Here is a 14,336-nt window from a genome sequence, read left to right as displayed (position 1 = left end):
TGCAGAGTGTGTGTGAGCTCAATGCGCTTCGCATCCACTACGCACTCGACAAACCAAACCATTTACCGCATTATGTGTAGCTGACACTTGCTTTCGTTCGCTTGTACAGCCTATATTTCATTTAGAGTGTAATAAATAACAACGACGACGACGACGGCAATTGCGATGAAGATGGAGCAAAGAATAGGGAAACAAGAAATGCTTGGCTCAATGTAATTGCTATTGCACACCGGTTCATGTGACGCATATACACAAACACACACGATGAACCACTTTGTCTCTCGTAAACAAAAACCATTTCACTTTAGACAACAACTCGCTCGCACATGAATGAATGAATTTTGATCATTTTAGCGGATTTGTTACGTTGGTAATAAATTCCGAGTTTTTATTATTAAATTCAGTAGTCAAGACTCTAATGTAGATTAACATTTCCGTATGTATGCAAAAAAAAAGAGACGTAAACTGTATACGAATAATTAAATCGGCATATTTAACCTCCGCTGAATGCTCACAACAATCGGGTTGATTGGGCTTATTTCTTTGGTCTCTATAATATTCAGTTTTTATTTTTGGGCACAAACACATATGACGTCATTGTAATTCCGAATAGAATCATATGTTGAGTTTATTTGGAAATAAATAATAATAAATTAGCTTCCCTTTTTGAGTCCGAATTTTTGCGATGAATAAAACGTACAAAATCAGTTGATTTTTTTGGATTCTATACAAAAATAGGGTCGATTTTTATTTGTCTGTTTGTTTCTTTTTTCGCTTCATCGCCTGCGTGTGTTTTTTGTTTGCCCAAAAATATTGTTGGATTTTCCCGAACAAAAGGTTTCTAACCAATGCTGCATTCGACAGTCAATTTTTTTACGTCTGCTTCATACAGATAAACCCAAAAAGTGGTTGCGTTTTTAGGCAGAAAAACTTTCTTTTTTCCATGAGTGTATGCGCGAGCTCACAATTGTAATGTTGCCGATGGGTAGAGAGAAGAGTGGAAAACAGTGTAACTGTCATATTTTAAGCGGTTTGTATTCACGCCGAAATAATGTGATTAACGGGCGACTTTGATTCCGCATTCAATTCGGAAATGAAATAACAAAACAATCGATGATGCACAATGAGATTTGATTTAATTGACAGCGCCAAATTTTGCGTTATTGTTCTCGTCTCATTCACCCCACGGCAAAATAAAGAGTGAGAGCAAAAAATCTATGGATGTCAATTTCAATTCAGAACACAATTCACAAGTGCACTGCAGCGGCTTGGTTTTTATAGCGGCTTGGTTTTTATAGCGACGTAATATTCATTGTTGTACTCGTCAAAATTCGATTGACAGGTTTATAATGTACTTTGCTGATATTTTCAATTTCATTAAGCCTGCACAAGTTTCGTAATCGCTGCGCTGTTGTATTTTCAGAAGCGTTAATAAACTCAATAGACCCAAATGATGGAATAAAAGTTATTCCTTTTTTTGTCTTGCATTTTCGATACGAAAAAAAGGAGTACGTGTTTTTTAAAAAATAATTTGAGTCTTTTTTTGCGTTGGAATTTTCTGTTTCGCGCCCTTTGTGGATTTCCAACCAATTTCATTCATCCAAGTGAAATACGATGCAGAATGGCCATCGATATTTATTTGTATTTTATCATAGCAATTTTTAAGGCTTTTCACCGCCCATCACATATTCATTGCACGTATAATGCATATAATTACGCCGAAAAAAAAGATTACAGTTCAATGCACAGCACTCGGCTTCGGTTGATCAAAATTTATATTCACGAGAACGAACTGATGCATATTTAATATACCGATTTTTAAAAGCACTGTATCGGTGAGCGACTTTGTTTCAGTCATTTTTTTGGATTTTTTTTTATTCTCATCGAATATTGACGATAATTAGACTTAATGAAATTTCTAAAAATGGTAAAATATCGGTAATGATGCAAACTTCGAAATGAAGTGAATATGAACCACCTCTTACTCCCCCTTTTTGTAATGTTTCGATTTTAGTTTGTCTGTACACCGAAAATGGCAAATGTGTTTCGGTTGTTGCCAAAAATGCACGCATTTTTGTTTAACTCACTTTAATATTAATGTTTTGGCTATATATTTATGGACAAGAAAATTACCATTAGATCCCTTATGGTTGTTTTCTGTGTGCGTGTGGGGTGGAACTTAGTTTACATTATACGCTGAATGGTCGAAAATTGCGCATGATGCGTGTGTTTGCCAAATATTCGATTTTCGGCGAAATGCAACAAATTACGTGTGCATCGTTCATACACCGTCTGTCCCCTCGTCTAATTTCACACTCGCCGTACATACACCAGCTTTATGAGTTTTCTTACAACATATCCCATTCGCTTCGCAACATTGCAGCGTTTATTCAATACAAGGGTATTTTCAAAATGCAATGAGATCGACATCGATTTTCCATCAATTTTCATACTAAACCATCGTGTGCAGCATCGACGTTTTGGGGAAATTCTTACACGGATTAGAAGTAGTTTATAGAAGGAACACGTTTTCAAAGTAAAAGGTATGAATTACTCGTGTTTGTAATAAGAGCAATGACTAAGTACGATCTCTCTCTCTCTAATGCGTTTAATTAGAAACAACGACAAAATCATCATAGTTTGAAGCAGTAATTTGATAAAGAGGAAATTGTACTGTGTAACATGGAACATGGAACATAAATGTTCGATGAACAAACTCGATCTCGCACAATGCATACATTGTTTACTTGTAGTAGTTACCATTTGCTTAGGTAAAAATAGTTTTCGAACTAATTTTTACTCACAGAAATGTGTACGAATTCAAATGATTACTTACAAAAATTGGAACGAACATGAACCGCATGCTGAATGTAAGCCATTTTCTGTTTTCGTGCAAAAAGTAAAGATTTTTGGAATATAACTGTACCGAAATGTATATGTCAACAGTGCTAATTAAAATCTGTAATCAGCATACCTGCTGCCACAGAAATAGCCCACAACCAATAAAGTAATGAACAAACAGAAATAATGCCGTTGCAAGCCAGCTGAGCTTGGTAAATAATAAGTTAAGCAACATGCGACCAACAGCAGTAATATTCACATCATGAAAACCGCCCACATAATTATTACGGCAAACGGAAACGAAAGCACAGAGGTAGAAAAAAACACACATCCTGGGCAAAAATCCAGTTAGTGAAAAGTTTATGCGGCATCCAAAAAATTAGACCCACTTTGCCTGCTGTTTTACCAAAATCCTTCGTCATTATCATTGTGGGCAACATGGAAAATGCGGTAATTAAACTTCAACTGAATTATTTGATTTAATTCTATTTTCGTTAGCTTTTGTGTAAATTGGCTTTATTATGAATTAAGTTAGATTCACATAGTTGATGGTCCTGGCTGTGTGACGGTGAAATGGTCATAATTTCGTAATGGCGGTGCAAATTAGCAAAATGTATTTGTGGATGTAATCTCTCCATACATTCAAAAGTATAAATTAACTTTGGAATAACGACCACGAACAGGTAGAATCCATTTAATTCGATCAAAGTGAAATGATTACACATTTTGTCCGAATTGCGTCACGTAAAATTGCATAAATAATATGTAACGAATATATTGTATTCCGAAAAAATTAAATCCATTCATTTATCATTTTTCTGCTCATTTTTTTTTCGACTAACGTTTGTTCTTACATACCAACCAACCGTGCACCATCCATATTGCAACTGATGCATGAGTAAACTGTTTGCTGTTTACGTACCATTTTAACTCTTGCTTCCCCATGTTTTCTCATGCTTCAGTTTCATTCATGTTACTTGAATTTCCATACCAACCACTGCTCTGTTTGTATTAACAATGTTTTTGCTGTCGCAACAGATTCATTTTGGATGGGTGTGTGTGTGTATGCATGTTTTTCGATATCATTTGCCCAAAACTTTTCAAGGGAAACTGTAAACCAGATAACCAACCCGGATCGGATGAGCGAAAATGTACGAAACAAAAGTAGTGAGACAATTAAATGGATTTGTTTGGCGGATGAGCAAAAAAAACGCATTATACAACATGTCTGTAGAAGAAGAGGCAATCCTGAAAAACTAACAATCGCATCGCAACATAAACATCGAAATAATCAAGTGAAGAACAACAGTGGCTCTTTAACTTGTTGGCTTAAAATTTGCAAACTAGAAACGGTTCATCAGAATGTGATTTTGTTTTGGGACATCAGAGATTCGATAAAGTCAGTTTCCGAAGGATTTTTCAAGGAAATTTTGCAAAACATTGACCATTTTCTATTACGTAAAATGATTCTTCGCAACGAAATTCGACCATCATTTATGCTCAGAGTCCCAGAGAGAAAGAGAGAGAGAGAGAATAGAATCCACGCAAAAACCAATTAGCAAAAAGTTTACGATGAACAAAACGTATTTGCAATGATAAACTCAAAGGTCAGTGCAAATAGAAAATGGTGAGTTTTGTTTATGGCAACAATGCACCATAAATAAGTCGGGTCACTATTTTTCGGTGCACACAAAATTCACCGAACCAACCGACCAAACAGAACGACGGGACGACATCCAACAAGAAATACAAACAAGCGCATTAATTAGAGTAAAAGAGATTCCACCCAAAAAATAAACTAAAATAAAAAGCGGCTGAAATATGTCGAAAATAAAAGTTTAACCGACAGCAGAAAAGAGAAAAAGAAAAGTGAATGCGTTTTTCAGATCGTGCACGCTTCCGAAATTTATTTGCAAAACGATAAGGATGTTGAAATGCATTGTGAAAACGGTAGCCACGCACTTTAATGGAGAGAGTGAACGAGAGCGGACGAGAAGTGAGCGAAACGAGCGCGGGGCAGAAGCTCAGGAATGATGCCAGATCCAAGTGATTATGGGTCTGCGTGGTTGAATGCTGGAGAAAATCGATTAATAGCTCAGTGCTTGTGTTCCTTCTCTGGTTGTGTGTGTTTTTCTTTTTCGTTTGTTTCTTTCGTTCGTTGGTTGATGCTTAAAATTTTTGGTTGTTTTCACTTACGCTCGAGAAGCGGCCAAAATGAGAATGTGCGATAGAAAAAGGGAAACACTGGTGACAGGGTTAAATTGATAAGAAACATTTTGTTGAATTTATGTGCGTTGTGTTTTTGTTAGGTTTTATTGTATTTCGTTTAGCGTTTTTCTTTTTCCTCTTTTTTTCGCCTCAGAAAACACGATTTTGTGAAGCACACACACACACACACACATCTCTCTAACCATCTGAATTATTGCCAATTTGAATGCGATGGCAGTGACTGTGTGTTTCGCAGTTGTGCCTTCCACTTACACAAGCTGTTGCTATCTAAACCAAATTTACTTCGCGTTCTTCATTCGGAATTTCTTGTCTGTTTTTTTGCTTCGCTCTGGATCTGCAGTTGGGAATTTCGTTGTCTGCTGTTGTCGTCGCGGCTTCTGCTGCTGCTGTTGCTGTTGTGTTTGGTTTGTACGTTTTGGCATTTCATTTGAGCGCCGCGCCGTTTGATTATGTGAAAACATTTCTGTGAACGAAGATAACATGTCAGTGTCTCCAGAGCGAGCACCAAATGCCATTGTTTGTGTGCTTGTACTGTCTGTTTGATGACAAACACTATATTATATGGCTTTGCTGCCGCGCAATAGATATGCCTAAAACATATCGGTAGAGAGGAATCGCACGGACCGAACAATTTATTTTGGACTGTGAAAGTTTTTATGTGGCAGATTCTTTCAATTTCTTTTGAATTAGCTCGATTACTCGCTATCAAAACAGAAAAAGGGTTAGCTAATTCATGGCAACAATACACTTGTGTGTGTGTGTGTCACATGATTCGTTCTCGATTTTGCGTTGAGTCGTCTCACTGCGTGTGTTTTTTCTGCGCTCTTCCTCTTGGGTGCGTGCACAATGAACGAAACCAACGGCATTTTTTGAGAATCAACAAAAACGTCACTTCGTTATCTGTTCCCATGAATTTCATGACCAACATTTTTGCTTCGTTTCGTTCTTGTTGCTTTTTTTTCAATTATTTTCAAACATTGCGACGACCAACTGATAAATGTATGCCGATCTAAGTGACTTCAGCATCGGTGACTACATCGACAGTCCATGTAATTGTGTACGCGCTTTTTCTCCTTCTCAACGTTGATGTATGTGAATTATCTTCGTTTCTCAACGTTTTTTGCGTCGTGTTTTTCCCTTTAAAACGACGACGAAATATATTTGCTCAAGCTTTCGATCCGAGGTATTTCGGCTGATTACGAAATAAATTATCCACGTTTGCATACACACGCTCTCTGCTCGGGTGCGATAATTATTTTGTCGTCATTTTTCTTATTCTCGAATCTGTTTTGTTACCTGACCTTACAACTCATATTCCGTCGAGTAAATCGTAGCCCAAACAGTTGCAATTCGAACAAATGCTAAGATTTAGCCCGCAGATGTAGAAAACGAAGCGGCCGATTGCCTTGAATTAGAATAACAAAGTAATTATGAACAGATTAGAACAAGAATATCATCATTATCATAGTATCAAGCAAAAGCCTGCAATTAAAATGATTAAAACGAATGCCTCGCACCGTTCGCTCCATATAATCAGACGGAAATTTACTGATTGCCATCGTAACAAAATTAATATGCGCTTTGGACATTAAGAGCACCACAGCACAACTCGAACAACGACAACAACAGCAGCAGCAAAAAATAATGGGAAAATTGAAAAATAGCCAAGCAAAACATTGATGCATCCATGAATAAATTGAAAAATTATCAATGTACAATCGGAAGATGTAAACAAACAAGGTCAATATCAATTTATAAATTGATAATCCCAACACTTATCGTGCATCTTGCATAGACGCTTTTATCCACAAGATTCCAATGTTTACGATTTTGAACTGAAACGCACTCACGTTTTTCTTCGCAGTTCGATGAAGAAACGGATGAAAATGGAAAAAATAATCACGTAAACGTATTTTTGGCGCATAGATTGTTGAAAATATGGGTGCGTTCGGTTTTGACTGTGTGCCAACGCCTTTGATTGCATTAATGCGCATATTTCATTGCAGCGACATTCGATGAGTGGAATTAAATCATGGTCGGATCAACCCGGGTGGATTTATCAAAAGAACGAATTGATTTCGGATTTAATCATTGATAAAACATTCATCTTTTTCCAATGAGAGAGAGAGAGATAGAGCTCTCATTCAGTCAGGTTATTGAATGAAAAAATGTTTTTCTCAAAAGTGAAGCAGACGATAAGTGTATTATTTGCGATCGCGATACTTCTTTCCTTGGCAAAATCCCAACGAAAATAGCATCGTCGGAGTTATGCAGAGTCAAAGCGAAAATACGGTGGCGACGACGACGACGACGACGACGATGACAACGAAGTGAGTTCAAGTGAAAAAAGACAATAAATACTGCAGAAGTCGTCTGCGACACTCGAAATTGGATACAATTAATACTGCAGTCTGGCGTATTCAAAGCCGTCGATACCTCTTTGGCGTAGAGAAGAACAACATTTTACAAATATTTTTCATCGTAAAATTCATATCGCGCAAAAGAATGTTTCAAAATTTAATGTGATTAAATGATTCGATATTGTTGGCTTCAACTGATACAAAAGAGTCGCATATGGGTCGATTAAACAAGTTCAAATGTCAAGAGCAGCATTTTAAATGGTTCGTATGTTCAACCGGGGCTAACAAAAATCCGAGGTAAAAACTCGAGTTCTATGGACCGAAACGAAAGATTTGCGATGAATTATTTCTGACTGCAAAAAAAAAACATCCCTGTCGATCCGCGACCGAAAAATTTCAAATATGCACTGTCAACAATTCATGAAGATTAGATTTGGAAGAAAACGGCGATTTTATCAAAAGCGAAGCAAATTTCAATAAAATGTAATAAAAATGCACAGACACTGGTTGAATTCCACTCTCTCTCTCTCTCTTTCTCTTTCTCTCGCTCGCTCGCTCGTTGAAAGCTCAAGATGTTTCTTTTTCATTCGGTGTTTCCAACCAAACTGCGAGGCTCATGTACGATAAAAGTGCTCTCTGCCACACTCGCCCAGTTCAACACAAAAGCCAGCGCAAATTCTGTTGAAAAATTGTTCGGAGGAGGTTCAGAGCGTCGCGTCTCTCTCTCCCTCTCTCTCTTTTCCTCAAGATATGATTTTTCATCAGTTCTTTTGTTCGATATAACCGCACATAACCCATATGGCGTGTGTGTATAACACTGTTTATGTTAGGCACTCAAGAGACAAGCACAATCTCAAGATAAACGGCGAAGAGAAGAGAAAAAAATCACATACACACACAACAGCGCACCAGCTCCAAGGAATCTTCTCATTCGAAGAAGAATGCGCGCTTGAACGAAAATCAAAGCACGAAGCGAGCGAGCGAGCAAGAAAGAGAACGAAAAAAGAGAGGAAAAAAAGAAGATCATGTAATTACGATGTGCGGTATGACCTTATGGCATTTATTGAGCACAAAGCAACAAAAGAAACAACACTCAACAACATTTTGTGTTGTAAATCTTGTCGGTTTTTTCTCTTCTTCAACCGATGATCATCGTAGACAATAAGAATCTAATGAAATATAAAATAGATAATAAAGAAGAAAAGAACTTGAAGAGAGTCTCTCTCTCTCTCTCTCTCTCTCTCTCTCTCTCTATTGCTTTTTTTCTCTGTTCACCGATTGGCCACAATGTGAATTTGTTCCTTCGCGTTAAAATCGACCTTTCGGTTGCGCCGTGTACTATATCTATTCTTGAAGCCGTCGAACACGTTGTAAAAGATGTCGAACAGCAACTTTGTTGATCTGTCGTGAACGCACACAGACTCACGCTTGTGCCCGGTGGGTGAGTGAGAAAAGAGAGAGAGATAGAGAGCTAGCAAAAGAAAGAAACACAGCCAACGAACTGGAATCGAGTAGCCCGAGACAAATATTCCGATATAAATAATTTGTAATATTTCCAATTGATTTGAATACGCCGGATCGGCATTTCGTCCGTTTGCGTCTGTCTGCATGCTATACGATAAATACTACCTGCACAATCTATTGTGTATATGGCTGAAACGTGTTCTCTTCATGATATCTTTATTAGTTGAATGTCGAAAAAAGCAACAGGCACCGATGGCATAGACCAAATGAGACAGAGAAAGAAAAAAAAGAACCAAACGTGCAACCCAAAAGTGCGGCCGAGGGAATAGAGACATAAACAACAACGAACGAAGACGAAAAAATAACAACAACAACACAGGCAGCCTCAACCATTTGAATTATGAGAGGAGCAGCAGCAGAAACGAAATAACGTTATGCTCTCAGACGATTGTTACAACTTAATTATGTTTTGAACGTTGAACGTTGATAGTTCGAAACATTATTAATGGAAATTGGATGATGAGTTGAGATTGTAACACATCACAATCGATTTTTAACGCTGGAATGATCTTTCGATACGTTTTTTTCGGGGCGGATCATTATGCGTTTAACCATTGTTCTTGGATCTTGTTTCCTTTGCTTTATTTGTTTTTTTTCCGCTCTCTCTCTCTCTCTCTCTCTCTCTCTCTCTCTCTCTCTCTCTCTCTTGTCGTCGTCGTCATGTTCATCATTTTTCTTTTTTTCGCCACTTCACTGCATGTGGATTTTGAGTTCGGTTTTTTTTTAGCAAAAATGCAATCATCTACACACCGGATGAATATAGGAACATATGTTTTGTGTTCTCATTTACGTTTTGTTTCAAATTATCGAGTCAGCGGGCGATCAACGAGACTCAACTGTGCATTGAACACTCTTTGGCACAAGCATTCTTCTCCCTCCTTCGTTCGTTCACGCAAATTTCGTCATTCACATATTTTCGGCCTATGCGTTATGGAATGTGAAGGTTTTCGTGTCATTACTTTTTTTTTTAAAACGTGTTGAGTTCTCAGTTTTTGGTTAGCAAGACAAATTTTTTTTGTTGGAAGGAAAAAAACCCAACTGGGATTTCCAACGAAATTTGATAAACGATTTATTGCGGTCATTTTTCCCTCCGAACAGCCAGTCTTTGTGCTTTAACCAGTTGACAAAAAAAAATCCACATTTTTTACCATTTATTGGCACGTTTGGTGTTAACCGAAAAAAACCGTGTGTGTGTGCCCGCGCTGAGACAAAAGACAAAACAAAATATCTTTTAACGCCTCACAGGCAAATTCTTTCATCTCCTTCACGAATCAATTTTCAGCAGAAAAAAAACAAATTCCACACTGAGCGAAGCACAACTGAGGCTGGCCAATGCTTGGTGAGCATGTAATTGGTTTTCAAAGAGAGGAAATTAAGTGCTCACACATAGGTTAATCGCAATAGATGATCCTGTGTACTGGGCAATTTACATAGTTTTCGCGCTTATCGCGCTTACAATGAATCCATATAAAATCTGACCACCCTGCATCAATTAAGCGGGACACACGGTAAGAAGAAATCATTTACTTATTGGCTTTTCGATGCAAGCTGATGAATATTCAGTGATATCAAAATGCAAAAAGAAAGAAACGCAAAAAATCGGGACGTTCCAATAAAATTTAATCAAGTCAACGGTTTCTCAAATATTCCACATAATCATCGTTGAGAGCTTGCGCACGAGCATCGCCGCGCATCTCATTCAATTGAGAAATAAACCAGGACAAGACAAGGCAACACATGCATTCGCGGTGCCAGAGATTATCAAGCCGCTTGTTTCAAAGTGAACACAGTAGAAAACGCTCACATTTTGTATATTGTGAAACCGGCGAATATTAACGAAAAAGCAATAGCATGGGGCGAATGTTGGTAATGAGCGATTCTACCGGATCTCAATCAGTGCACTTCTAGCGCAACAACACACAGGCGCCACTAATTTTCATGAAACATTTTAATGAATCAACGCACAAGATTCGATATGAAAAGATGTGCTGCTACATTCGTTTGATCGCCGCACACCACGCAAAAATCGGCCAAGAAGTGAATAGCAAAGCAGACAGAGAGGCCAGTGAGACAGCAAGCGGGGAAGCAAAGAGAGTGAGAAAATTGTATGAAATGAAGATGAATTGCATGATATTCGAAATGTAATGAAGAGGAGAGACCTTCTGTGAGCTGTTCTGTGTACGTGTGTTTGATGTATTCGCACCAGATGGGCCGTTCCCCATGTCTTTACTTCGACTGCCTAACAGACTAACAAAAGTGAAAACATAAAAGAGATTAAAATGTGTGATAATTTCTTTATTTATTTACTGAATGCCTTTTGTTTTGTTTTTTTTTTCGTGATCGTTTTCATTTTGCGATTGGTGCATTTGCACTGTGCTCAGCCGCTGCATTTTATGCATCGCCATACGCACGATGGCTGAAGGAGGAATTTTATGCATGGGATAAGCAGTAATTGATGCCGGCATTTTTTTTTCGTGTTTCTTTTTCTGCAGCACTTCAAAGTGATATTGTTGCCGGTCATAATTTATGAAGTGGATTCGTTTCTTTATTTTTTTTCTACCAGAAGAACAAAAGTGTATAATTATCTCGTGATCCGTTGGCAAATATGCTGAAGTGAACATTCATTTTAGCATTGTTTAATTATAACATCGTCATAATCATCATATCATTGCCTGTAGAAATGGCGCATAGACAACGAATCGTTTCGAATGCAACAACCGCAAATTCGCCATTACTCAATACATGTGTGTGTATATATTCTTCGATTCGCAACTACAGTACCGGAAAAAAAACGAGCAGTAAAAATTAAACAATTTTCTAGCGTTTGTGTGGTGCTGTGTTCTGTGGTGGTGGTGGGTTTATCAATGGCTTTGAATCTTTGAGTCACGAACTTCTGCTACTTCCTATCAAAGGAAATGATCATGAGCCAATCGCCTTCGTTTTTTTATTCTGCTCTTCCATCAGGGCCAAATGGGCTACAGTTCAACCACGCGCTCCACGAGAAAAATCAATCGCAATTAATATATTCCCAAGCTGAATATCATTCAGATTGATACAGAGACTAACGATGTGGAGAAATGACCCAAAGTTCCATTCGGTTTTTTTTCTCAAATCTTTAGGAGAACTTTTTTTTCTTTCTCTCTTTACGAATGGTTCTCTTTGTTTCTATCTTCCACCGGTGATCACACGATTGTCTAATGGTTTCAATAATTCGTCTCGAATCGATTCGACAGCAGCAAATGGAGCACGTTTAATTTTTATGACACATCATCAAAACCAATTGTATACTTTTGGCCTCACGGTAATGAGAAAAGTAATTTCATTTTCCACCATTTTTACACAATTTTCGGCATAACACTTCCATAAATTTGTTATTGAACGGTGCCAATAAGCAATTTCCCCTCCATTGGATAATGGCTCATCATCATCATTACTGCGCGTCGTATGAAAATGGTTTTTAATAAACGCGAATAGCGTTCAAGTGAACTACTCACCTCGAGCCATTCGGAATACCCATTTAATTGGCTGCAACCATAAGAATAATAACAATTTGTACACGACCATTGTGATTACACACGTCTAGGAAGTTTCGAAGAAAATTCCACATCGGCACTTGGCACTGATGTTACGCGGAATGGCAATCGTAAAAATTACACCTTCTTTCAACAACGAGCGAGCGAGCGAGCGAGAGAGAGAGAGAGAGAGAGAGGGAAATAACATCGAATTGATTTGTAATGGTTCACATGGCTCAACAGGATGATTCAGTGAATCAGCGTGTAAATCATAAATGAATAAAGCAAACCAATAAATCGAACAGAATACTCAAGAACCGGCAATTTTGTGCTGTGGCCGTCTTCGAACCAACAACAGAAGCTTCAAATTGGACACCATTGTTTGAACACGAAAGAACAAAAAAAAACAATGACGGAGAAAAAACAATCGCAAAGCAGGTTCTGGAGTCTATCATTAGCACACGTCGAGAACCACAATTTAAATTATACCCTTTCACAGTTCACAAACGAGTTAATAAAATAACCATGCACATCGAATAGCGTCTCTAGCTGGATACCAAATTCTATAAACCGTTTTGGGGGAAGAACAACAGAAACAGAAATAAAATAATAACACTGCGTTTCGTTGCCATCGAATATACGGACTTAATAAAATATAGAATATGTTAGCGCTTAAATTATGTTGTCAATGGTAATTACGCGTTCAACGAGCTGATAGTTTGACCGGTCGACTCTCTATTCTCTCTCTCTCTCTCTCTCTCTCTCTCCCTCTCTCTCTTTCACACGTTCCTACTCCTTATACGACTATCTCTATCTGTCTTTCTTTCCTTTTTTCTCACTCGCTCTCTATCACTCTCGATGCTACAGTTGGAAAATGATTCGAAATCCATTTCATGAAATGAGGAATATTGATCCAGATTCGAATAAAATTACTTTTGACGGAGTTGAAAGGAAGAAGATTGAATAATCACGTAGATTAAATAGAAACTATGGTCACGAAGTGGCGTAATAAAGAAAAATGAGCCTCTTCATTTCCCTAGGAAAATCACCTTAATTATCATGCCTCTTTATCATATCAATCCGAATGACAAGCGAACGCGGCCATCGATATGGAACGGTTTTGACATTCAAATCACTTGAAATTTACATTTGTTTGAAGTTGGTTAAAATGTAACGTAAATGCTTCCGTAGAATGTATGTTGAATTAATCGCAGCTCAGAAAGTAACAGAGCTTTACAATGTTTGATAATTAAAACCACTTCAGTGCAAAAAACGTCTTTTCTGAAACTCTGTGCGTCTTTTTTTACTTAGGTCCTCTTTTTTTCTCTTCAATGTAGTGTAAAGCACTTCGACTTATTTCCTTCTCAAATTCTTCTTCTGATTCAGAGTGGAATCAGCTTAAATGCGATTCAACCAATTCAATCGGAGCTTCATTTTTTTTTAATTTTCATTATTGAACATATGATCGATTGCCTGGCAACGCCACAATTGTGAATGTTGCGTGCGGTTTTGGCGGTATAGAGTTAAAAAAAAAGTGATTAAAATCATAGAATGATTAATTTTCCATGCTTGTACGCGTTAAGTATCCTTAAGAAAACGAACTTGAAAAATGTGATTGCGGTTTGGTTCTTGGAATTTCTGTTGTTGTGATGGGCGACCACGTAGGTGCGAGATCCACTCAAATGAAAGCAACTCGCAAATACGAAACACCTCAATCGAAAAATAAGAAGTAACTTTTATAAAATTGATATTTCTTTTTATTTCGTTCCACTTAGCCGAAGCGTTACACAGCACTCGAATTCTTTTTTTGATAATTAAGCCTGAGGTGAGTTTTTAACAATGAAACGAATGAAAAAAAAATGCATATGAA

Source organism: Sitodiplosis mosellana, unplaced genomic scaffold, assembly GCF_009176505.1.
Source record: "Sitodiplosis mosellana isolate CC-2019 unplaced genomic scaffold, AAFC_SMos_1.0 Smas_scaffold_1, whole genome shotgun sequence".
Classification (NCBI taxonomy): domain Eukaryota; kingdom Metazoa; phylum Arthropoda; class Insecta; order Diptera; family Cecidomyiidae; genus Sitodiplosis; species Sitodiplosis mosellana.
Note: the sequence above shows the minus strand (reverse complement) of the source record.